The 11,944-nt window shown below is 42.6% G+C and overlaps 1 pseudogene; it reads right to left on the reverse strand.

Annotated features, from left to right (window-relative positions):
* Positions 1–357: 357 nt before the first annotated feature.
* Positions 358–1,631, reverse strand: LOC101828174 (annotated as a pseudogene).
* Positions 1,632–11,944: the final 10,313 nt, after the last annotated feature.

The following is an 11,944-nucleotide window of genomic DNA, read 5'->3' on the forward strand; positions in this document are numbered from 1 at the left end:
GAAAGGGTCAGGCCTCCCCTGGGTATCAACAAGGCATGGCATATCAAGTTGCAGTAAGATTAACCACCTCCGATTGTATTAAGTCTGAGCAAGGCAATCCAATATGAGGAATAGGTTCTCAAGAGCCAGCCAAAGCTTTAGGGACAGCCCCTTCTCCCATTGTTAGAAGTCCCACGAGCAGACCAAGCTACACAGCTGTCTCGTATGGGTAGAGGGCCCAGGTCGACCCCAAGCAGATGCTCTGGTTGTTGGTTCAGACCCTGTCAGTTTCTATGTGCCAGGCTAGCCTTTTCTGCCAGTTTTCCTATGAGAGAAGTAAGCCTTTATTTTCATGTTTCTCAGATTGAACTGGCTGGGTTAGTTCCCTTGAGGGGATCGGTCAACGAGACCAAATCCCATATCCACATCTGATTCCTCCAACTCTTCTTGGTTTCAGCCTTGGCTTGGGCTACAGCTGAAGCTGCCGCAAAGAAAAGGGGGGGGTAGTAGCCACAAATGCAGACGGATCAGCCAAGAAGGCCTTGACCTTTTCAGCAAGGGGGAAGGTGTACTCAGTCTCCACAGACAAAACCAGGACCCGATTGTACCCACAGTGTGCCAGTGAGGTAGCAGTCTGGTGACCAATTAGCAGACAAACACAGGCAACATTAGAACGCCCTGTAGGAAGCAGTGCACAGTCTGCTCTATAAAGTCAAGCACTTCTGGGTTGTAAACGATGCCATTGTTAAACACCGCCTGGAAGATAACCCCCAAGGAGAAGGGAGAGATATTCAGCAAGTTAAGCAGTGTGGTTTTAAAGGCTCCTATTTTGTCTCAGAATTTCAACGGTTCCATACCTGGAGACTTGAGTGGTAGCGACTGAAGCCTGGAGGAAAGAGGTCTTCTCAGGCCTTAGGCTAGTGTTCTGGGCTGGAACAGTGACCTCACGTGGAGGCATGAGCACCAGCGCTGACAGTAGTCAGCACCTTATTGGCCAGCAGCATGTCCCTAACTTCAGTGAGGTCCTCCTTGGTGAACACAAAGCCCACATTTCCTGGATAAGAGGCAGCTTTTGATCTGTGGTCCTGGGACCGTTTAGCCTCAAATAAACACACAGAGGCTTATATTAATTATAAACTCTTTGGCCTATTGCTCAGGCTTCTTACTAGCTAACTCTCTCTTAATTATTAACCCATTTCTATTAATCTGTGTATCTCCACGTGGTCTTATCTGATCGGAGAATGCCTGGAGGTCCTACCTCCCTGGTGGCTACATGGCCTCTCTCTGACTCTCCCTGCTACCTTTCTCTATCTCTGGTTGGATTTACCTGGCTAAATCCTGCCCATTCATTGACTGAAACAGCTTTATTCATCAACCAATAAGAGAGACAAACATTCACAGCACACAGAAGGCCATGCCCCATCAGCTCCAGATTGGGTTGTTTACACATGCCCTCAGATGGCCATGAGTGTTGTGGTGTTTCTGCCTATCACTGTCACAGCCTCCCCTCACAGGGACACTTAGATTTTGTGCATCTGCTTGGAACCCACATTGTTTGCTCCCACAGTGAAGCATTTTGGGTAATCTTCCAAAAGCTGAATTATTTTAAGGAATCAGTTAGACTTCCAGGTCGCCCTGTCTTCTCTGGGCATTGTGGCAGTAAGTCAGGGTTTGCCTCGCAGGGTTTAAAGATGGCGTCACTCTAACGAGGATGCCTGGCAAAAAGAAGCAGAACCACTTATTTTTAAATTTGATCTTCCAATGAAAATATTACATTTTTGAATTTTTTTCTAAAGCTCACTAAGTCTAGTATACATTTATTGTGCTTTTAACTACCATTTTAGTTTAATAGAGTAACACATGTGGAGGTCTGTGAGCTGTTTGGCTCAGACTCACTTGAAAAGCAATTTCAATCTGAGCTAGTCCACCCTAGTCGTGGACACATCTGTCGTGTCCTGTTTACTCCCTTAGCAGCTGCTGCCAACGCGTATATCCAGGACGGCAGTCAAGAGGGTACCCGCTGGATTCCAAAACGGGAGATGAAACGAGAAGACGAGAGGGCAGAGGGGCCTGGACATTCTATACCCTAAGCACCTTCCAAGAATAATCTTTTATTAATCATGTAGTGCCCATTGATATGTTAATTAAGTCAGAAAAATCTTAGACTGGGATTGAAGGAGATTCAACAGATAGGGTTTTTTTTTTTTAAATCAGTATTCTGCAAGAGAAACTGACAAAATAATTAGTAGCTTCCAAAATCCTGCTGTGGAGGTCTGCTAGCAGCTCTGGTTTCCCTGCAGGGTACAGCTGGGCTGGAACAGTTAGGACCACTCACTGAAACTGCCTGCAGTTTTAAACAGTTCTTAAGGCCTCTGCTGCTACATTCACTGGACTAGTGCCAAACAGCGACACCCTTCTTGCTGTTTTCTTTTTATTTTGTTTCTTGAGACAGGGTCTTCATATGCAGCTCTTCTGGCCCAGAACCCTCTTTATAGAATAGACTGGCCTCCAACATGCAGCGATCCTCCTGCCTCCGCCTCTGCCTCCAGGGTTGTCCAATCACAGGCACATACTACCAGCTATCAAATAGGAACATCTAATTCCAAAATGGAAGGTGCACAGTGAGTGAACTCCGAGCGTGACCAGTTTCGGCATTAGGCAAGAACACAGTCATGCTTACCTAACGAGCTCTGTCCTCAAAGGGTGACAAATCCTTCTCAGATCCAAGCTGAACTACGTGGCTGTTGGAAGTTTCTAACAGTCTTTGGACCTGTTATTTCAGCTTAGATGTGAAGTGGACGCATGTGTGCACAGGTGCATGGCCTTGTGTGAGGCCACGTGGAGGCCAAAAGTCAACACAGGGTTGACTTCTTCAATTACTTTCCAGGCCATTTTTGAGGACCTGCAGCTCACTATTTCAGATGAACTAACCAGCCAGTGAGCGGCCCTCCCCATCCACCAGCCTGGAAGTTTCAGGTCCACACCCTCATACCTGGTATATTTGGGTCTTTGGGATTAGAACTCAGATCTTCATGCTGTGCAGCAAGCCCTTTACCAATATGCCATCTCCCCAGCCCTTATTTCAGTGTTTAAAATGGGATTACAATAGTTTCTACTTCAGAAGATTGCTTCAAAGAGTAAATGAGAAGCTGGGGGTGTAGTGCAGTGAAAAGAGCTAAGGGTGTGCCATGTGCTTAGTAGGTACGGGACCCTAGGGTTCAAATCCCAGTACCGGCCCACCAAAAGAAAAAACTATGAAGGGAAAGAAAACTTAGAGCATAGACTGTCCAATAGTCTGTTCTCAATAAATAGCATATCCCATTGTTACTATGGCCTATGTAAAAGGATTCAGAATTTCCACTGAGTCCGATTCATCTAAAGATGAGACCTTTAGTGTACTGAGATCAGTTCCTAATTGCCACTGGAAGCTAATTAAGCTGTGATTTTTCTTCAGGAGAGGTCAGCATTGAGTGCAGTTTACTGGAGTATCAAAGGAAACAAACCCACAAACAACTGAGGAAGTCACACACAAAGACTGGCCTGCATTTATGCCTAGGCCACAGCAGGCATTAAGACACAAAAATATTCCTGCCATTGGTATACTCTTCTTTATCTTTGCACTACAAGCTGTTTCCTTCCTGGCTGAACTAGGTAGATGGGAAAAGAGCAGTGAAGGAAAGTAAAACATGCAAGCTGGGCATTGTGCACGCCTTTAATCCCAACACTCAGGAGGCAGAGGCAGGAGGAGCTCTGTGAGTCCAAGGCCAGCCTGTCTACATAGTAAGTTCTAGGACAGCCAGAGCTACATAGTGAAACCCTGTCCGAAAAAACAAAGCAGATAAAGACAGACTACATACAGTGCCAGCATGCTTCCAACCAGGCTCATTCCTGTGATTTGAGCCTTATCAAATAATCTGCAGTTTTACCAAAGTGATGGGTAAAAAGAAGACACACACTGGGTCAGTTACTGAGTCACTGGTCTCTCCTGGTGTAAGGAAGTTCTGACGCTATAGCCATCAACATCAATCTTGCCCTATGTTAAAGTATGAAAAGTGAGTGAGATTGGGAGATGGATGCAATATATCACTAGAGAGACAGAAATGAGTTACCAACTTGTTATTTAAAAACTCACCTAGGGCTGGGAAATACCGCTCAGAGCTCACCTGTAGCTCTTGCAGAGAAACCAGGTTTGATTCTCGGCCCCCACAGGGTGGTTCACGAACTTTTGTAACTCCAGTTGCTGAATATCTGATGCCCTATTCTGACCTCCCTAGTCTAACCTCTGCAGGCACCAAGCATGCACATGGTATACTATACATACATGCATGCAAGCAAAACATGCACACATAAAATAACATGAAGAAATCAAATTTTTTTAATTTGAATTTATTTAGAAAACACATAGCTTTATGGTAAGAGAAGGTGCTGTGTTAATTGGTAGTGGCTGCTAAGGTTCAGATCCAACTTGCTATCTTTTGCTGTAGGAGCACAGGCTACTTAGTGACTCTATAGCTACTTTGACAATATACCCTACTGCAATGGATTGTGGAAAGGCTGGATTATCTTTTAAAGTAAGTTTATTCACTCACAGACTTAGACTGGATCTTAGTACATATACATTAGTGTCATTGAGCTATTTGCTCTCACTGTATTTAATCTCATAATAGAAAGGAAACTACCCAATTTTTAAGGTATTACTGTGGAACACTCAGAAGACCTGTTTTTCCAAGAATTACTTTCTGCTCTGCGTTTTTTCCCATTTCTTCCATTTTTAGGTATCAAAGACACCTCAAGTTTTTCGAGAGAAGAAACCGGGGCTTTTGCCTCAATGATCTTTTTAACACCTAGCTGGATATATCTTTGGATGAATGAATGAGCATGATCAAAGCCAATTAGCATATATGGAGACAAGTCGGAGGCACCATGGTGTTCTAATTAGTTGATAAGGCTGTGAGTTTATGGAGAACAATTAAAATTGCTTAGCAGAGTCAGACACCTGCCTAAAACCTCAAACACAAGAACCTCCTTGATGAATAGACTCTTCAGTTCGGCGTCACCTGGCCTCAGCACAGCTGGTCTGCTTAAGTTTCCCCTCAGTTCATCCATCTTTCCATTTGTTCTTACCATTTCCTTAGACTCCTCAAAATCATCCCCTTGCTCACAACAAATGATCTCATACACTGAAAAGGCTCTTCCAATAAACAGTAAAACCACTACCCTGAAGCCCAGTTAGATACCTCTGTGAGCCATCTTCAACATGACAACATCCCCCAACTCTGAAAACTCTGGTGACTTAAAGGAAGATAACATTCACGGATCTCTCTGTTCTATAGGTTGGGCTCAGTTAGACAGTCCTTGTACACAGAGTCCTATTAGCTGGGATCAGATCTCAGCTGTGGTAGTCATAAGGACATCTTGACTGGCTTGTCACTATGTGGCAAGATGCAGGAGCTGACTCTGCCTATGTGACAGGAACACCTCTGTGCCTCTTTAGGTGGTTTGGGACATTCACATTGTGACACTTGGATACGAGAGGGAATTCTGTAAGAACAAGCATTTCCAGAGGTAGGAAGGAAAGTTTGCCAGGTTGCACACACACACACACACACACACACACACACACACACACACACACCTTAATGGCAGGAACTACAGACTGCTGTTAACCACTAAACTATCTCATCAGCCCTTTGTTTTTAAACTGTACTATGCTGTAATCTAAATACTTGAACTCTCACCATCAATGTGGTAGATATGACTACTAAGTACATAGAGATTTAATTCAAATATAAGCCACTAGGCATGATGGTGCACTCCTTTAATCCCAGTACTTGGGAAGCAGAGGTAGGCAGATCTCTGTGAGTTCAAACCAGCTCTATATAATGAGACCCTATCTCAGCAACAAATAAAAGCAATACAATTATTTTAGAAAAGAGATCATGGATTCAAATTTTTTGAAAGATGATTATAAACTAAAATACCTTTTTTAAGGTGGTGATAGGTTCAAATCCAGGGCCTTCTGCAGCCTTGGCTCTTCTTCACTCTAGTAACTTCAGTCGCTACATTTTATCTGAACACCATGCTTTCCTGGCACTTTGGACTTCTAAGGTTGCTCACCCAGACTTTGGACAGCCAGCTTCGTGATCTTATTTCTTCTTAAGCAGGATTTTACTATGTAGCTTAGACTGACTTTAAAATTTCAATCCTCCTGCCTTAGCTTTTCAACTGTTAGAATCATAGGTTCAGAACACAGAGCATCTTTAAAAGAGTCACGTACCCAAAATCCATCAGAGGTGGTCCATGCCCTGTGGATGGACACACAATGGATGTGGAGTATAAATGCCTTACCACCTTTACTCTTAAGCAGGATAATTCTAAGGTTTGTGTTTAGCATTATTTTTCCACCTTCCACCATTTCTCTATGCAATTAAGCTCCCCACTGTGGAAGAAGGCTTCAGGATTTCCAAATTACTTTATTCTTCCTTACCTGCATAAGTTCTTCATTTCTAGGTCAATTTTTTTGTAAACTAAAAATAATAACCTACCCTCAAGGTCAGCTCCTGGGGGACCCAAACTAAAATATCGAATGAGCATACTAAAGCAACATAGATTGCCCATGACTAATATAAGATACACATTTAGTCTAGTCAAATATGTAATTTGTGATAGATAAAAAACAAAAATAATTTGCAATCCAGTCAGTACTTGGTTGTCACCTGCCACTGTCAAGACACTGGAATAACAGAGTAGCTTCTCCTCATGTCATTGAATGCTTACAAGGAGGTAGACTGGAATGACCAGCAAAGAATCAAATACTGGGAAACCAAAGGTTTTGATATTTTTATCTGTTAGAAAATAAAACAATAAGAAACATTCACCTGGGGACTCTAAAATTTCCATCACAGCCCTTACTAAGAATGTCTACTGGACATTCAGAACAGGATTTGGGAGCAGAGGATGGGAGTGTCCCGGTTAGGGTTTCTACTGCTGTGATGAAATACTATGACCAAAAGGCACTTGGGGAGAAAAAGTTTATTTGGCTTACACTTCCACATCACTGTCCAACATCTAAAGAAGTCATGCCAGGAACTCAAACAGGGCAGGATGCAGAGGCCATGGAGGAATGCTGCTTACGGGCTTGCTCATGCTTGCTGAGCCTGCTTTCTTATAGAAACCATAGCCAGGAGCCCAGATATGGCCCCACTCACAAGGAGCTGCACCCTCTCACATCAAAGGCTAGTTAAGAAACGCCCAAAGGCTTGCCTACAGCCTGATCTTACGGAGGCATCTTCGCAATTGAGGTTTCCTCCTCTTAAATAACTAGCCCGAGTTACGTTGGCATAACAACACTGGCCAGCAGAGAGGGCAATGCGTCCTAAGGAGCCCGTTTATTGAGATGGTCAGAATGGAATGGACAGCACTTGGTTGACAGATGGCAACTATGTAGCTCTTTAAGGCTGGAAGGTTTAGGAGTAAGCACTGAGAATGGAGCAATGAATGTGTCACAGGTGATCATTTTCTTTAGTCATTTGTGACTATCATCCTCTTCTTCCTTAGAGAAAGGCCCCCTGCTCCTTTATGAAACACAAAAGGGAAATGAACATGAGGGCCAGGATAGGGCCTCACCCAAACCCCCCTGGCTATCTACCAAATGCAACTGTAGCTAAACCACTTGGCCTTTGGGAACTCTTTTCTCCATCTGTATCCTCTGTGATACTCTACAGGCAAGGATGAGAAGGACAACGGGGCAAAGTCCTTATTCTACTGGGGTCTTCCCAGTGCCATATCCCCAGGGATTTGGACAGTGAAAGGCCTCCATTGAGCTTTCATGCACAGGCTTGTCGAAGGCTAACAATGTCTTACCCTTGAGTACCAATGCCACTTCAGGCTCTTGTTCCATTATAACAAAAAGATGAGAGAAAAGTGACCCAGAGGTCCCAGCAACATGGTGTGGGATCTTCTTAAATAAAAAGGATTCTATCCAGTATCACCTTGGCTATGCTACTTGTTGACTGTAAGCTACAAGTTCTTCTTTACACATTTTATAAGTGTAAGTGAGATCACAGTTAGCCTGATTCCAGGCACCGAGAAAGCATTTGATAATTGGTAACATTTCTTTTCCAGAAGTGCTCAGATAGAGTGCTGGTTGTGCATTTATTAGATAACTGTGGCTTCAGTCTTAAATTCTTACCTGAGTTAACTAATGTTGTCTTACTACTACACTGAGGGGCTTTTTAGAAGATACTGATGATGAAATGCCAGTCTCATATCAACTGAAATTGATTGTCCTCAAATGAAAACAAGTTTTCCAAGGTTCTTCTAGTAAGTCAGATTCATGGGGAGGTTCGATAGCAACTTGGTTTAAGTAAACTTACTCAACTGAAATGAGCTGGAATTTATAGACAAAGACCATCATTGTATCCATAGATAGCAGCTGGATACACTGAAGACTATCCTACGAGAAACCCAGTGTATTTGATATCAGGGAGAATCTTGAAGGGGGAAGACCTCTGAAGGGTCATAATTTTTTCCCAAAATGTTTGAAGATGATAAAATACCGATTGTTTCCTAAGAACTGATTAATCATGTGTTTTGTGGTTTTCTGTGATGTAGAAGTTACAGGTATCCAGGTTTTATCACCAAATAAGAAGCAGCTTCTGGTTATTTCCCCTGCGAGAAAAAACTCTCAAGAACATATTTGTAATCACCAGAAATGCCCATGCAATTTGGGATGACTATTGTTTAAAGGAGCTCAGATAGACGATCCAAAACACTTTTTCAATCAAAGTATTCATGAGTTGAATTAAACTTTCCCAATATTGTCTTCTTACTTTGTTTATTTCTTGTGCATATGAGCATTTCCTTATATGTATTTACATGCCTGGTATCTGCAGAGGCGGGCACCAATCATCAGATCCCCTAGAAGTGGAATTATGGCAGTTGCGAGCTGCCTTGTAGGTATAGCGAACCAAACCCAGGTTCTCTGCAAGAGCTCTTAACTATTGAGCCATCTCTCCTTCTGGAGTGTGTACCCCCACCAGCCCAGCTGCTGCCGCCTCCTATGTGTTATGGCCAAGTGAAGGCTTGCAAAAGAAGTCAAACTTTTCAGATAATTGAGTGAGTAAAATGCTTGAGCCTCATTGTATGGTGCTTAGCAATCTGGACATTGAATGAGGAAAATAAATGAAATGCTTTTTTGTTTTTGTTTTTTATTTTTTCTTAAGATAACCTTTATAATCATGGTTCCAGAAGTTTTTTTTAATGAAAAGCAATCCTTTTAGAAAATAAAAATCAACATTAGCATTCTGCCTAGATGCTGTAGATGTTATAAAAATACAAGTCTCTATGAACCCTATGCAACCTTTGTCTTTGTGAGCCAATTCCCATGTCACACATGCACCTGATAGTATCTTTCTATTGAGGAGTTCACAAAAGCAAACAAATGTGGGGTCAGAACCCTGAGTCCACAGGAAGCTTTTTGAAGAGGTTTTTTTTTAAAAAAAAACAAATCCCTGTCAGATGTCAATCAACTGTCAGAAAACCCCTTTCAGCGGTCTATCCCTTCAGGTAATGAAACAGGGTCATGTGCTTTTATTTGCTAGTTCATTCATTCATTCATTCATTAGTACATTCATTCATAATTAGTACCTACAATTATCACTCCAGAGTACCTGATGCCATAATGGGATTTTTAAAAATAGTGCCCCTTTGAAAGGGGACTTTTTCACTAAAGAGTATTTGTCACACTTCCCTGCAAGGAAAAGCACTGGCTCTTGTCATCTGCCTATCAGGATTTAGTCCTCTTTAACAACAACAAAAGGACAAGTTTTCTGAAAGGAAAAGAAAAGGAAGAACAGAATAAACAGGAATCACCTTCGGGGACTGGTATCAAATAGGCGAAGCAATAATCTACAGGTTCAAGAACAGTGTTTAGAAACATCAAAAGTGAGGTGCTCTGAGCTTTGCTTTCCCATAAACACTGGGCTCCAACTTGGAGAGAAAGATAAAACTGAAATGCATTTCCCTCTTTGTTCTGTACAGCTAGCTTTCCTTATTCGTGGGGATTAATTCTGATGAATGGATTAAATTTTTTGTACCTTGTTTCGTTTTCTTTGCTTTGTCAGTCAGAGTTCAGAGATGCAGAATCTGATTGTCCTTGGCCCTGGAACGAATTGTGTTGGATGTATTTGAATAGTCAGGGGAAACACAAGCCCACACTTCCGCTTTGTTCAGGCTCTGTTCCCCCATCCATCTCGGGCTGACACACCAGCCTGTTGTCTGCCTTTGTAGCAGCAGCAGGTTCACAAGCAGCCCCAGTTTCTGTGATAACAACCTCTATAGAAATCTCTAAGGGAAAGAAATTTCAGCAGATTTCTATTTTCAAGCAGAACAGATTTTAATGCCATTAGAAGGAAGGCAATGCCACAAACACAAGCTTGCCTGGGAATGAGTGCTCAGTGAGCACAGAAAGTGGCACCAGAGTAGAAACCAGAAGTAATAAGCAATGTCTCAAAGACCCCCACACGGAAGGAAAGTCTCCCAACTCCAGTAGGACTGCACAGAAAATAAGCAAGGGCCTCTTTAATCAAATAATATTTAACTATGCTACCTTGAAAAATAGAATCTAAAATTAATGTCCATTCTGTCCAAGATGGCTGGCAATGATCGACATCACCTCTAATTCTATGATAAACCACTGTCAAGTCATGAGAGAGATGAAGAATTAACAAGAACACTAAAAACTTTTCTTAAGACTAGAAGAATGAGGCTGGAAAGATAGCTCAGCAGTTAAGAGCACTCTGCAATTCCAGTGGACCCAAGTTCGATTCCCAACACACATATGGTGGCTCACAGCCATCTATAACTCCAATCTCAGGGGATCTGACACCTTCTTCTGTCTTCTGCAGGCACCAGGCACTCATGCACATGTTTCACAGACACAAATGCAGGCCAAACATCCATATGCACAAAAACAAATAGATCTTTATAAAGAGAAAGAGGAGAGAGAGAGAATTTCAGGAGAAAAACAAGGACCTATACATGCTTACAGCGCCACTCTGGGCTGCCAGCTGGACCACTCCTCTCTTTGGGAATGCATGACTTCTACACCTCTTTGAGAGGTCATCCTCAAGCTTCCTGGCAAGAGCACTGTGTAACTGAGGTTAACCCAGCACCTCAGCCTCCAACATCTTTTGAGAAACCATCTTGCCAGAAAACCTCAGGGCCAACATAGAAGTTGGTGACATTGGTGGCATGCCTTTTATTTCCACATCATGTAGTCACAATGCTAATCAAGGAAAAACTAGAGACTCAGAGCAGCCACTACTGGCTACTGGATGGTTTCTGAAGGATATAAGTGTAGGCTGAAGCCCCATACAATGATGTTTGAAGATTCTATTTAAAACTATGAAAGATTAGGGCAGGAGAGATGGCTCAGCAGTTAGGAGCGCTGGTGGTTCTTGCAGAAGATCCGTGTTCGGTTTCCAGCACCCACATGGTGGCATTACAGCCATCTACATAACTCCAGTTAATGGTCATCTAATGCTCTCTTCTGGATTCCACAGTCACTACACCAGCATTCATGCTCAGTTACATTCATGCAAGCACTCTTACTATAAAAACAATCAATCTTTAAAATAAAAACTATTAAGATCATCTCAGCTTGTTCTGGGTTCACTCTCTTAGCAGAGAAGTTTCTAATCTAGATTTCATCCCATCTGAAGGCCATTGATCTGACATCATTGCTCAGCAACCCCCTCCAACAGGAAGAAGGCAGACCTCAAATGGTTGTTGCCAGGATAAGATGGTATGAAAAAGTCACAAAGTCAGTCATCAAACTTACCAAGAGCTGAAGTATGCCTCATCAGTTTCCAGGAATGAAAACTAATAAAACCTCTCCTTATGTTTCTTTACACAGCTTTCCTAAACAAATCCATACCTATTTCACCCCAAATAAGCTGAACTG

The sequence above is a fragment of the Mesocricetus auratus genome, unplaced genomic scaffold, assembly GCF_017639785.1.
Source record: "Mesocricetus auratus isolate SY011 unplaced genomic scaffold, BCM_Maur_2.0 Super-Scaffold_6730, whole genome shotgun sequence".
NCBI lineage: Eukaryota > Metazoa > Chordata > Mammalia > Rodentia > Cricetidae > Mesocricetus > Mesocricetus auratus.